Consider the following 15,071-nt stretch of genomic DNA (forward strand, 5'->3'; position numbering starts at 1 on the left):
ACCATAGGAACCTCAGGAAGTCTCTATCTTCATTCTTCACATAAAACTGGTGGAACATCTTTTCAATGTCACACATGACCGCTATGGGATACTTTCTGAATCTACAGAGTACTCCAGGCAGAGTGTTTGCAAGATCTGGTCCTTTTAGTAGATGATCATTCAATGCAACACATTGTACTTTGCTACGCAATCAATTACTACTCTAATCTTATCTGGTTTCTTTGAGTGGTAAACACCTTTATGTGGGATGTACCACACTTCTCCTTCTATAGGTTGGTTATTAACTTTCTCTGCATGTCCTTCTTCGAGGATGCCTTCCATGAATTTCAAATAATCATTCTTGAGTTTGGGATCTCTTCCCATTCTTTTCTTCAAACATTTCAATCTTGCTAGGGCAAGATATCTGTTATTTGGCAGACGAGGTCATTCTCTAAAAGGTAAAGGGATTTCAAGATGACCTTGTTGATTCTGCCGAATACTTTCTTCTAGAGTGTGTACGAACTTTATGTCTTCTTGGGATACACTCTTTTTTTTAGAACTTATGTCTGCAAAGTCGGATTCAAGGATCTTGATTACTTTTGCTGGACTTACAGTTGGTAACTCTTTGACCGATATTCGATGACACAATCCTGTCACCTGTCTTAAGTTTGCGATCTGCTGTTTTCCTCCAACAACACCCCATCCTAGATCAGTTTGAACAGCGTAGGGTTCACCCTTTCCCTCTTGTGATTACCTTTTGTGGTACCAAGGCTTCGGGACAATTGTAGCCTATCAACAGTCCAACACCAAACTCATTCAGCGGGGACATTTCATGAGATATGACAGATAGGTGCTCCCATTTATTGGCTGTTTTACAGGTAGATATGCGATCTCGATCTAGAGGTATATCGTCTTTTGTATAAGCTGGAGGTAGATCTAATGTGAAGTTTGAATGAAGTCCTCTAACTCTCAGTCCTTTGACTGTTCACTAATGTGTCTCTCCCCGTCATTGTGGTGAGTTTGAGCTTTACTGGTTCTGTAGCCACTTGTAATTTCTTGCAGATTTCTTGATTAATGAAGGTGACATCACTCTGGGCATCCAGTAGCGCATAGGCGTATACCTTCTTGTTCCTCCTTTTAGGATTTGTAATGCACACTGGTACAAACATTGATGTGCTGTTGCTTTCTCCTTCCCTCAATCTGCAAGAGAATACCAATATTTTCTTTCCTTCCTCAGTATCTTTAGGTGTTGAGGATTTATCTTTCTTTGGACGTTCTTCATGTAGTGGTGTAGGATGGCATCCTTTGCAAACGCTGAATGTGGCCTTTTTCTTGCACTCCTTAGTAACATGGCCTTTTCTTAGACAACCAAAACACAATTGGTTCTCAAGTACAAACCTTTTCTGTTCATCTGGGGGGTTCTCCTTTAATTGTTGGCCCTCGTGTATGGAATGGTTCTCTCCACAGAACATACATTTGAAGGTAGTCTGAAGATTTGTCCTTTCTGTCTCTCTACTGATCCCAGTAGTGACTTTGGACTTGCTCTCGTAGGTATCTGGACCTTTAGTTGCTGTGTTGGTTGCAAAGCTAGTTGCTCTTGCACATCTTATCTCTCTTGCAAACCTTTCTTCTAAGGATTTTAAGACATAAGATGATGTTACTGGATTACATGCTATCCGTGGTTCCTCATTGACAAACTCAGAGAACTCTTTAAAACTTGGGAAGTCCTTACCTAGATCTAACTGTTTAATCACATAGCGATTCCATCTAGAAACTACTTCTTCAGGTAGCTGAGTTAGCATCCTATAGTTTTCTAGATAGTCGTTCAGTACTTCCAGTCCTTGAATATGTGGGATGGCATTGCTGCATGCTTGCAGGAAGTCGCCATATTTTTGGAGTCTGAAGTGTTCTTTAGGACCTATTTTAGGCCAGTTATTCAGTTTCTCTGTAAAGGCTCTTTGTACTAAGAAAGGATGACCATATCTTGCATTACATTTTTCCCAAGCTTGCTTGTAGGCTTCTTTGTCTCTTCTATAGAAGTTACCTTCAAGAACGTCCTTTGCTTCCCCCAACATATCTCTGAAGGTAGAATAACTTGTCAACTGGACTGAAGCAATGATGCTCAATGATCATTTCAAAGCTTGCCTTCCACTCTATGAACTTCAGTGCGTCTCCTGAAAATACAGTAGGTTCCGGAACAGGAAGTCTAGCTAGGACTGTTCTCTGTTGTCTTGCTGGGACAATGGTTGTAACACTCTCCTGAGCATTGCTGTGACATCTAGGAATAGAATCATCCTGTTCTATTTTCTCACTTAGTTCTGAATTAGTGTGTACCTTTCTTTATCTTTTCTGGTAGATATAGAGGGTAAATTCACACACCTCTTTCCTAACACTGGACTAGGCCTCTCTTTGTCTTTCTGAGCAGGGATGGAAGGATAATGACTTCCTTCCATCCTCCTGGTCGTATAAAGGAAAGTAGGAGTCTGTTTCTTTACTTGGTACGGATTTGAACCTATGACTACTCTGATTCATATCCTCTTTGTGGTCTCTGAGTCTAGCTTCTATGATCTTAACTTCTTTCTGCCTTTCCAGACTTTTCATCTGTTGGCACTGTGCCTCCATTTCACCTTCCATTTGATGGCGTTGTGCCTCTATTTGATAGCGCTGTGACTCGATTGCAGCTTCCATCTCAATTTCTGCTCTCTTGACAACAAGTTGTTTAGCTAATTCCTTTCTTTTGGCTGAAGTACTTGAGGACTCTGATATGTGGGTGGCACTTCTGCTAGCGAAGGAAGTCACACTTAAGATTGTGGTTCCTCCTAAGGACCTAGCATAGTCTCTCATATAAAGCTCGTTAATTCTCTTTCTTGCTTTAACTTCATCATAGTTTGCTGCAGATGAAAGTTCTCTCATGAGCTTCACTAAATCTTTAGTGACCGCAGTACATGTGTCCATGTTCCTTACAATATCCTGGGAAGGTGTTGTAGATGACCACAGATTGACATATGCTGCCATAAGCTGTGATTCAGATTCTTCTACCGTCTCTACCATATCACTCAAGTTCCTTTTTATACTTTCTTGTTTTAGCTTCCTATGAATGTCTTTAATGTATGATTTCCACCTATCATACATCCGGGCGAACTTTTTCTCTTTCAGTGCTGCTTCTTGCTCCAAAATTTCCAGCATTTTTGGGGTCCCATAAAGAAGGGCACAGGTTCATGTCCATCAACGTGTGACCAAATTCTCATCCCATACCCCCCCAAGTAAAGCCTCATAGGCTCACCCACATCGACTGATAGCACAATATAGAACCCAAAAGAACAGTGTCATGTGAAAGAAAATACTATGTGTGAAAAAGACATACCAGAATTAAATACTCCATTGGAGGGATGGAAAAGGGTATGCTCGGCAACAGTTAATGATGTATGGAGGGCATCTCAGTTTCGTATAATTCATAGAGCAATCTATGGCTTTTATTGTCCAGTTGTCCCAAATGTCACTTAGAAAACACTGACCACTTCCATGGCCTTTGGCAATGGTTTAAGGTAAAGAAATTCTGGAGACAATCACGCAATCTACTGCGAGACAAAGTACATATACAACTCTTAGACTCACCAATGCGATGTATATTCCAAAATGACGCATCCCAACAACATATTCCATCGATAGTACACTGCTTATTGTCACATTGGTTGAAACCAGAGTGTCCACAACCCTCTGATGCGATTTTCCAGTTAAAGAAATGTATAAGAATGGAATTAGTGGAAGTAGGAAGTAAAAAAACAAAGATGAAAAACACATTTTTTTAAAATGTCAATCCTTTATTAAAAACTTCTCAACAGATGAAGAACTACAAATGATAGTTGCACCTTTTCAAATGAAAACATGCTACCTATTAGAGAAACAAGTTGATAGACTAGGTAGGCTCCAAATAGACAAATAGACACATATATTACTAAAGACAGATGAAAGCGCAGAAAATGATACTGCACCTGCAATATTATTAGTAGTGGAAACAGGAAAGGTAGACTGTGCTGAGAGGGGGTGGGAGGGAAAGAAGGAAGAGGGGGGATAGGCAGGGAAGGTTATGGGGGGGATTATGTATGTCAAGATATAAGACATTCTAGTGGCTGTAACTGCATTCATTGTACACCAATTTATGTATGCATATTCATTAATGTCTGTATACATTCCATTTGCCTTAAGAAAAAGAAAAATTGTTTTTAAAAAAATAAAATAAAAATACTATGTGTGAAACAGGATCTGAATTCACTCTTAGACAATTGAATTTACATCTAAAGAGTGACTTCAGTCCACAAGTGAATGTATCATCACTTGACGCATACATCAAGGCTGTCATGTCTGAAGTTAAGAATTTGAAATCAAAATCGATGGTGACACCTTTGAAACATTCGAATATGTCTACAGCTGACTTTAATGCTATTTCTGAACTGTGCAAAAACAACAAACTAACCATCAAGCCTGCCGACAAAGGCGGTGCGGTGGTGGTAATGGATACATCTTGGTAAATCATGAAAATTGAGAAACAACTAAGTGATGTTGATATCTATAAGTGTTTACCCTATGATCCCAAATTTGATATCATTAGACTCATCAAATCAAAATATTAGTTGCTGCAAAAGTGGAAGGATTATTGACTCAGATCTATAGGCATTTCTACTGATCACACATCCCAGAACACCTTTGCTATACATCTTACCTAAGACACATAAATCACTAGTTAATGCCCCTGGACGTCCAATTGTTTCAGGCAGAGAGTCCATCTTTTCCAACATTGCCATTTTTTTAGATAAAGTATTACGTGATTATGCTGTTAAGACAATATCCTACATTAGGGACACTAGTGATTTTCTAGACTAAATCGCTAACATCACCCTACCCACACAGGGTATAGTAGCCTCTTTTGATGTTACTAGTTTATATACCTCAATTGATCACAACAGGGGTATTGCTGCAGTTCAGAAATGCTTGGATACCAGTCACTACACTAAAGAAAGTCAAAATGTTATTATTGATTTGCTTAATTTAGTTTAGCGATATAACTATTTTCCGTTTATGGATCATTTTTATTTGCAGTTGCGTGGGACCGCCATGGGTTCTAACATGGCGCCCACGTATGCAAATATCTTCATGGCGACCATGGAGGAGGAACACATCTATGTATCCCACCACTTCAACCAGGTGTTGGGGTGGTGGCGATACATTGACGATTATTTTCTTGATTTGGACAGGGAGTGCATACTCCGTGCTCGATTTTCACAATTATTTGAACTAGATTGATCCTGAGATCACTTTTATTCTAACATTTTCAACAGAGCAGGTTCAATTCCTTTATACCACAGTACATGTGGTGGGAAAAATTCTGAGTACAGATTTATACAGTAAACCGACTGATTGCAATAATCTATTGAGGCACGAGAGCTGTCATCCGAGATCAACAATTGATGCTTTACCTTATAGTCAATTTCTGAGAATCAAACATATAGTACAGGACCCCAAACAACGACCCTTTAGACACCAGCAAATGGCACAGAAACTAAAACAAAGAGGTTATCCCTCTAAGGTCATAGACAGACATTTGTTAAATACATTAAAACAACAAAGTCCTGTTACTAAAAAGTGATAAGTCTCCCTTCTAACATATTCCTTTTATTTCCACCTTTTCAGAACAGAGTAATCACATCAGTAACATAATTAGGAAACACTGGCCCATTCTAACCTGAAACATATCAATGAATTCACTGTTCCTCTATCTCATATCGACGTCCCCCTAACCTACGTGATAAACGTATTAAAGCTGATGTACATGTAAATAAGAAGGTTCAGACATATAGTGGCTCCAAAAGATTAGGATGTTATCCCTGTCTGAGCTATGTCAACTGCTCATACATGCTCAAGGGCGACAGTTTTACTGACCCCACTTTGGGGACACACCATGACATCCGTTATTTTTTTACCTGCGATAGTACATTTGTGGTTTATCTCCTTCAATGCCCATGTGGTCTACCTTATGTCGGAGAGACCACATGGGACTTGAAGACGAGATTAAATCAACACAGATATAATATTCGCCAAAAGAGAAAAGATTTACCGGTTCCCAAACATTTTGTTGAATCTGGACATACGGAAAAGGATCTGAAATTCAGAATCCTTGATCATGTTCCACCTTTAAGAAAAGACGGTGATAGGGAACTTATTCTTAAACAAAGAGAGCTCCAATGGATCTACCGATTACAGACCCTGAGACCTAGGGGCCTGAATACAGAATTCAAGTGGAGCCTCTTTGATTGATGGGGGGGGGGGGGGGTCTGCTACAGCACATTGTGGTTGAAATTTCTCATTGTGATAATTTTTAGGATATTATATGAATTATGTCATTATTAATGAGTTTGATTTATTTGTATTATGCAGTAAACTTACACCTTTTTTTTCTCTTTTTATCTAGAATGATACTACCTTTGTCACTTTATCACCACTACAGTGTGTTGGTTCCATCTTGTGATCTAACTTTATGATATCCGCATCTTTACTGGTCTGGCCTTCTAGGAACTACCATAAAAGCTATTTCTACATTATCAGGACACGTTACAGCATTTTGTAGCTACATTTGTCATATACTTTATTGTTTTGAAAATAGGGTTCTATTTTGTGCTATCACTCGATGTGGTTGAGCCTATGAGGGTTTACTTTGGGAGTATGAATGAGAATTTGGTCTCTTGTTGATGGACATGAACCTGTGCCCTTCTTCATGGGACCATAATTGGCGCTGATGATTATTTGGCCATTTATAGTGGCGAATTTTCGCACCCAATCCCGGTATCCCCTATTTATTCTGCTAGTGGGAGTGGCTTGGCCGTGGACAATGGTCAGCACCTCCCTCTTTCCAATGTTATTTGCTCCTCTTTTGAGGGATTTAACTGTGCACATATAATGGAACCCTTATGTTTATACACTCACCTAAAGAATTATTAGGAACACCTGTTCTATTTCTCATTAATGCGATTATCTAGTCAACCAATCACATGGCAGTTGCTTCAATGCATGTAGGGTTGTGGTCCTGGTCAAGACAATCTCCTGAACTCCAAACTGAATGTCAGAATGGGAAAGAAAGGTGATTTAAGCAATTTTGAGCGTGGCATGGTTGTTGGTGCCAGACGGGCCGGTCTGAGTATTTCACAATCTGCTCAGTTACTGGGATTTTCACGCACAACCATTTCTAGGGTTTACAAAGAATGGTGTGAAAAGGGAAAAACATCCAGTATGCGGCAGTCCTGTGGGCGAAAATGCCTTGTTGATGCTAGAGGTCAGAGGAGAATGGGCCGACTGATTCAAGCTGATAGAAGAGCAACGTTGACTGAAATAACCACTCGTTACAACCGAGGTCTGCAGCAAAGCATTTGTGAAGCCACAACACGCACAACCTTGAGGCGGATGGGCTACAACAGCAGAAGACCCCACCGGGTACCACTCATCTCCACTACAAATAGGAAAAAGAGGCTACAATTTGCACAAGCTCACCAAAATTGGACTGTTGAAGACTGGAAAAATGTTGCCTGGTCTGATGAGTCTCGATTTCTGTTGAGACATTCAAATGGTAGAGTCCGAATTTGGCGTAAACAGAATGAGAACATGTATCCATCATGCCTTGTTACCACTGTGCAGGCTGGTGGTGGTGGTGTAATGGTGTGGGGGATGTTTTCTGGGCACACTTTAGGCCCCTTAGTGCCAATTGGCCATCGTTTAAATGCCACGGGCTACCTGAGCATTGTTTCTGACCATGTCCAGCCCTTCATGACCACCATGTACCCATCCTCTGATGGCTACTTCCAGCAGGATAATGCACCATGTCACAAAGCTCGAATCATTTCAAATTGGTTTCTTGAACATGACAATGAGTTCACTGGACTAAAATGGCCCCACAGTCACCAGATCTCAACCCAATAGAGCGTCTTTGGGATGTGGTGGAACGGGAGCTTCGTGCCCTGGATGTGCATCCCTCAAATCTCCATCAACTGCAAGATGCTATCCTATCAATATGGGCCAACATTTCTAAAGAATGCTATCAGCACCTTGTGGAATCAATGCCACGTAGAATTAGGGCAGTTCTGATGGCAAAAGGGGGTCCAACACCGTATTAGTATGGTGTTCCTAATAATTCTTCAGGTGAGTGTATATATAAGATGCCTTATAGGATCTACTCAAAATATCAAAACTTATATTCAGCTTTTGCTCTGCCTTTTTGTGTCCTATTGGTGCCATACCTATTTAAGTATACATGTCTTTATTTCTATTTTGTGTTCATATGTATGCGCGCCCCGATCATGTAACTTTGCCAGTCAGGTGATCTTGTGTTGGTTTCTCTCCCCCGGACGCGTTAACTTGGGAGTGTGATCTGCGTGATGACGCTCCTGGGTCACGTGACGCTCGTCCCGGTGAGTGTGGAACCACCAGCGATGTAGTAGGTGTTTGAGGTTTATCTTAATTATTACAGCTGTTGCGGCTTTTTATAATAGCACTTTTCACAGGAGGTGTAAATTTACTATTTATGCACTTGACACTTTTTTGGATGAAATATTTGATAAAATAATCATGTTATTACACTGCAGAGATATTTCTATCAATTTAGAATCATGGTTATGTATATATTCACACTTAATTTATAGCACTAACAATTAATTATACAATTATGTTTTTCTAATTCACTGTGGGTATTTAAGCTTGTACCTGACTTCATTTGCTTGACAAAGGCCCCATTGAGTTGGGCTGAAACGTTGCTACTGGGGAAATAAACGGGTCTAACACCCTTTATCCACATTGGAGTGCTGCCTCATCATTTCCGTTTTAGATAGATAGATACGGTAGATAGATAAAAGTGTCTCAGTCATATCTTGCTTGTTATTTATTTCGAGGAGTCACTCAAGTTCACAAAAAACAACATTCAGTAACACAATTCACTCGCTTTTGTATGTATTTCTAGCAGACATGAATTGTCTGGATAATATACGAGGAAACCTACTTTCAGAACGAGCTCTCACCAATTCTAACAAACCTTTGATCTGCCCCTTATAATCAAAGCTTTCATAAACCTCGCGCTTCACAGAAAACAGATTTCTTTGCTTCACATTTATTACATCCCATCTCTCAGCTGCAGACACACTGTAACAAACCCCCAAACCCTCTTGTACATAAGAGGCAGTATTATAGTAGTTATATTCTTGAACATAGGAGCAGTATTATAGTAGTTATATTCCTGTACATAGGAGGCAGTATTATAGTAGGTATATTCTTGTACATAGGAGGCAGTATTATAGTAGTTATATTCTTGTACATAGGAGGCAGTATTATAGTAGTTATATTCTTGTACATAGGAGCAGTGTTATAGTAGTTATATTCTTGTACATAGGAGCAGTGTTATAGTAGTTATATTCTTGTACATAGGAGCAGTATTATAGTAGTTATATTCTTGTACATAGGAGGCAGTATTATAGTAGTTATATTCTTGTACATAGGAGGCAGTATTATAGTAGTTATATTCTTGTACATAGGAGCAGTGTTATAGTAGTTATATTCTTGTACATAGGAGCAGTGTTATAGTAGTTATATTCTTGTACATAGGAGCAGTGTAATAGTAGTTATATTCTTGTACATAGGAGCAGTATTATAGTAGTTATATTCTTGTACATAGGAGGCAGTATTATAGTAGTTATATTCTTGTACATAGGAGGCAGTATTATATTAGTTTTATTCTTATACATAGGAGCAGTATTATAGTAGTTATATTATTGTACATAGGAGCAGTATTATAGTAGTTATATTCTTGTACATAGGAGGCAGTATTATAGTAGTTATATTCTTGTACATAGGAGCAGCATTATACTAATTATATTCTTGTACATAGGAGCAGTATTATACTAGTTATATTCTTGTACATAGGAGCAGTATTATAGTAGTTATATTCTTGTACATAGGAGCAGTATTATAGTAGTTATATTCTTGTACATAGGAGGCAGTATTATAGTAGTTATATTCTTGTACATAGGAGCAGTATTATAGTAGTTATATTCTTGTACATAGGAGCAGTATTATAGTAGTTATATTCTTGTACATAGGAGCAGTATTATAGTAGCTATATTCTTGTACATAGGAGCAGTATTATAGTAGTTATATTCTTGTACATAGGAGCAGTATTATAGTAGTTATATTCTTGTACATAGGAGCAGTATTATAGTAGTTATATTCTTGTACATAGGAGCAGTAGTATAGTAGTTATATTCTTGTACATAGGAGCAGTATTATAGTAGTTATATTCTTGTACATAGGAGCAGTATTATAGTAGTTATATTCTTGCACAGAAGAGCAGTATTATAGTAGTTATATTCTTGTACATAGGAGGCAGTATTATAGTAGTTATATTCTTGTACATAGGAGGCAGTATTATAGTAGTTATATTCTTGTACATAGGAGGCAGTATTATAGTAGTTATATTCTTGTACATAGGAGCAGTATTATAGTAGTTATATTCTTGTACATAGGAGCAGTATTATAGTAGTTATAGTCTTGTACATAGGAGCAGTATTATAGTAGTTATATTCTTGTACATAGGAGCAGTATTATAGTAGTTATATTCTTGTACATAGGAGCAGTAGTATAGTAGTTATATTCTTATACACATGAGCAATATTATAGTAGTTATATTCTTGCACAGAAGAGCAGTATTATAGTAGTTATATTCTTGTACATAGGAGGCAGTGTTATAGTAGTTATATTCTTGTACATAGGAGCAGTATTATAGTAGTTATATTCTTGTACATAGGAGGTTGTATTATAGTAGCTATATTCTTGTACATAGGAGCAGTATTATAGTAGTTATATTCTTGTACATAGGAGCAGTATTATAGTAGTTATATTATTGCACAGAAGAGCAGTATTATAGTAGTTATATTCTTGTACATAGGAGGCAGTATTATAGTAGTTATATTCTTGTACATAGGAGCAGTATTATAGTAGTTATATTCTTGTACACAGGAGCAGTATTATAGTAGTTATATTCTTGCACAGAAGAGCAGTATTATAGTAGTTATATTCTTGTACATAGGAGGCAGTATTATAGTAGTTATATTCTTGTACATAGGAGCAGTATTATAGTAGTTATATTCTTATACATAGGAGGCAGTATTATAGTAGTTATATTCTTCAACATAGGAACAGTATTATAGTAGTTATATTCTTGTACATAGGAGCAGTATTATAGTAGTTATATTCTTGTTCATAGGAGCAGTTTTATAGTAGTTATATTCTTGTACACAGGAGGCAGTATTATAGTAGTTATATTCTTGTACATAGGAGCAGTATTATAGTAGTTATATTCTTGTACATAGGAGCAGTATTATAGTAGTTATATTCTTGTACATAGGGGCAGTATTATAGTAGTTATATTCTTGTACATAGGAGCAGTATTATAGTAGATATATTCTTGTACATAGGGGCAGTATTATAGTAGTTATATTTTTGCACATGACGGCAATAAGTATTCTGGCATAATAGTAGGGATATTCTTAGAGCTCCATATGCTGCGTATGTCTGTATTACAGTGTCGACAGTTAATTGGTGAATACTCTCAATATATACTCGCCATACTACTACCCAGCAAAAATATTGTTAGTATTGATCAAATTGTTTAAAATAAAATTTCAAACATAAATGTAAGGAGGACCTGGAACTTTCAACTATTAAATGCACGCTGCCCACAAATATTATTGGACCTAGACCATGAGATAAAATTGGCTCATCTTGATTTGTAAAACGCCACTCCTCCGAGTTCACCAAAGGAGCATGGTTTAGCAGGAAAAGAGGGCGTTCAGCTAAGCAGAGGGCATAAAAAAGTGAACACAGATAACTACTGTAGCTCCATAGACAGGTTCTCATATTGTCTACCGTTTGCTGGGTTGGCCAACATATTTATTGTAGACCTGCACCTTATGTTTTACAACCTCCTCTTATGGCTTGGCCAACAGTTTTTCTTGACAGACATCCATCCAGATCATCCGGTTCTCTTTTATGGGTTTCTGCTGTGCTTTTATAGCTGTTAGCATGATGTCTTTTTGGCCAGCCATATTTTTACAATTCACAAACTTTCCATAAACAAGAATGCATAAATCAGTTGGGCATGCAGGTTCATTTCATTGTGGAGAGGAGTATAATCTGCACTCGGAGGAGTCATTCCTCCTCGAGATACAATAGGAGGGGTATGATGAAATCTGAGATGCCGGTCCTGTTTTTTTCTGACATTTGCCATTCATCTGAAGTTCCATGAAAGTGTTCTCCAGAAGACAACATCGAGAACCGTCTCTTTTGCACTAGAAATGGCTAATATTTCAATTTGTTAATATCTCCTTTAGTGGGGGAAAAGAAAAAAACAATTAAAAAAAAAAAAAAGTAATACTTAACAAGAATGATAGAATGTGTTATCCCTAAACTAAGCTTTGGCCCATCTCAACTTTGATGGCATATCGCTAGGGTATGCCATCAAAATCAGGTAGGTGAGGGTCCTACCTCTATGACCCCTCCTATCTCTAGAACGGGCCTCCTAAAGTGAAGGAGAAATTCCGAAGTAAAGTTCCAAAAATTGAAGAGCGCTGGCCTGGCTATTCCCGGCAATGCCATAGCAGTGCACTTTACATTGACTGATATGGGGCTTCCAAAAATAGCCGAGTCAGCTAACTTCTGTAGCAGTGAATGGGAACTGGGCTGCAGTAACCCGGCACGACCACTGCACTTTGAATGGAGCTGTGGATCCCTCTTAATTCACAGTGCTAGCTCCAGCGCCGTAGTGATCGGTGGTAGCTCAGGATATCGGACCTTTACCAATCGAATATTAATGTTCTGTCCTGAGGATAGGTGGTCAATATTGGGAGTCTGGAAAACCCTTTTAATATTCTATGCCTGTTGGAGAACAGGCTTGACCACTAGAGGTGACCATGCTAGATTTGCCTGCTCCTGTGACCTGTCACCTTATGTGTTGGTAGGTGGTGCACCACCAGTACCTTCTCCCCTACATTTGTCAGAAGAATTTGGCGGCTTATCCCCAGTGTTAGATTCGGAATTAGAGATGGTTCATTCCCCCTCTCCCCCGGAAATGGAAGGAAAGGAACCAAGAGGAAAGAATTATCTACCTGAAAGAAGTCTAAGGAAGGAACACATCCCATATCTGTGTCCTAGACCAACCAATAACATGTCCGCCAGTCTCCTGTGCTTCTGGAAGCCGAAGCGTTAAAGCAGAAAGAAGTCACGTCTGCTCGAGAACAGAAGATCAGGGGGATGTCACGCAAACAATAGACGTGGCTTCCTTTGTGCAAAAAAACGCTGCTGCTTGTGATGCAACCTTCACAAACAAATGTATTCCAGATGCCTTCAGCGAGTCCCATGTGTCACAACATCCAGAAGAGGCGACGAGAATGACATTACAACAAACAGCGGCGGAATCGCACAATCACAACGCCATTGTTTCTCTTTATTAATATTGTTATGATTATTTTTACACTAGAAATCTGAGTCCATTATTGAGGCAATTTGGTGTGGGGGGGGGCAAAAACTGACTACATGCATATTAATACGCTGTCTGAGGCTTCCAGCTTCAACAAAGAAGACGCCGATAGATTCCTTGTGTTTTGATCGTTGTAAGAGAAATGTCATCTTATCTTCATCCCAGACCGATTAAAACCCAGCAATTTTGTCATTTTTTTTTTCATTTTCTTTTATTATTTGTGTCATGTTTTTATTTTTTAATACTTAAAAAAAAAAATACACAGAATGCACTCTGGATAATATAAATATAAAAAAATTAAAAAAAATTTAAAAATAAAATAAACTGGAAAAAAATTAAAATCATTGAGAAAATAAAAAAAAAAAGTGATAGAAAAACAAAATACAAAATCCTAGCAGACAATAAAAAAAGTAAATAACTGTAGAAGGGATTTATCGGATGGAAGCATTCATATACTTGAATTATGATATAATGTTGTCATTTGTTTTAAAATTATTAAAAATGTACAGAAATAATTTAAAACATATTATAAAAATAAAAAAATGTAATAAAAACGAAATAACAAAAAAAACAATAATAAACAATAAATTACAATAAAACTGTTTAATGGAATAAGCAGTGTAAATAAACCCACACATTAAAAACTATAACGTTGTGTTTTTTTTTCCTGATAGCCTTCAGTTCCAGTTAAGTACGCTTGTAGTTTGATTATATTATACCATGCAAATGATATTGTGCTGCTATGTAACAGCATATGGCGAATTCATCCCGCAGCCGTCTGTGCAATGGATTTAGTGGGGGAAAAAAAAAAATATATATATATATATATATATATATAAGACAAATAAAACATTAGAATAATCCCCCCCCCCCCCCCCCCCACCTCCCCAGCTCTGAAAAAAATTGTGATTGAACAATGCAGTCATCAGATGCTCCTTTGGTTTGTGTTAGTCATGATGAAGGTGCCCCGGGTGCGGAGGGTGAGGGGTATTTGTATATAGGTCAGTGTACATGGTCGGAGAGAACAGTTTTCATCATGTACAGTACCTGGAACATCTGCTTTAGAGAGGGGGAGGGGAGGGCGCCTGAAAACGGGAAAAACTACAATAGGCAGCTGTGCTGTAAAACATGAAGCTCAGGCAGGGAAGGCAGTACATGTATACAGCATATACATACATACAACCAGTACATGTATACAGCATATACATACATGCAACCAGTACATGTATACAGCATATACATACATACAACCAGTACATGTATACAGCATATACATACATACAACCAGTACATGTATACAGCATATACATACATACAACCAGTACATGTATACAGCATATACATACATACAACCAGTACATGTATACAGCATATACATACATACAACCAGTACATGTATACAGCATATACATACATACAACCAGTACATGTATACAGCATATACATACATACAACCAGTACATGTATACAGCATATACATACATACAACCAGTACAGTTATACAGCATATACATACATACAACCAGTA

This window comes from Bufo gargarizans, chromosome 4 (genome assembly GCF_014858855.1).
Source record: "Bufo gargarizans isolate SCDJY-AF-19 chromosome 4, ASM1485885v1, whole genome shotgun sequence".
NCBI classification, from domain to species: Eukaryota; Metazoa; Chordata; class Amphibia; order Anura; family Bufonidae; genus Bufo; species Bufo gargarizans.